The sequence below is a fragment of the Chrysochloris asiatica genome, unplaced genomic scaffold, assembly GCF_000296735.1.
Source record: "Chrysochloris asiatica unplaced genomic scaffold, ChrAsi1.0 scaffold00090, whole genome shotgun sequence".
NCBI classification, from domain to species: Eukaryota; Metazoa; Chordata; class Mammalia; order Afrosoricida; family Chrysochloridae; genus Chrysochloris; species Chrysochloris asiatica.
In genome coordinates, this window is record NW_006408608.1 from 11935870 (window position 1) to 11936446 (window position 577).

The following is a 577-nucleotide window of genomic DNA, read 5'->3' on the forward strand; positions in this document are numbered from 1 at the left end:
TGTTACAAAACTTCTACCTTTACAATTGTGACAGTCGCGATTAGTCATGATAACAGTTATTCACTACCGAATCTTACGAATCTTATCCCCATCTCTCTTTACCAGACCCAACTAGACAAGTTGAAAACTATTCAGTGAGAACTCTTTCTCCCCCCCCCACTATTAAATTAAACTCCCCCTTGAAACCTGTAAGCCAGTCACTTCGTGCCTTTATTGCCCCCTCATTTTAGATAGCCAATGTCTAAGTTGCCCATCCCTATCTACTCTGTGTACAGAGGGGATAGCATTGATACTTAATGTGAAGACTCCTTCCCTCTTTGTTGATATTTAGAGTTACTGCCTCCATGAGTAGCGGTCAAGTTCATGAAATTCTAGCAATTTACCCTCGTTTCCTTTATCAAAAATTGTTTTGGTCTTTTTTTTTAATCTTCCTCTAGTTGAGTTCTGATTATCAAGCCATCGAGGCTAGGTCAAATGGGCAAATAGGTACTTTCATAAGAGCCAGGTTGTTGGAGTCTTGGTGTGGCACTGTGGTTTAATGCACTGGACTGCAAAGTTGGTTTGAACTGCAAGGTCG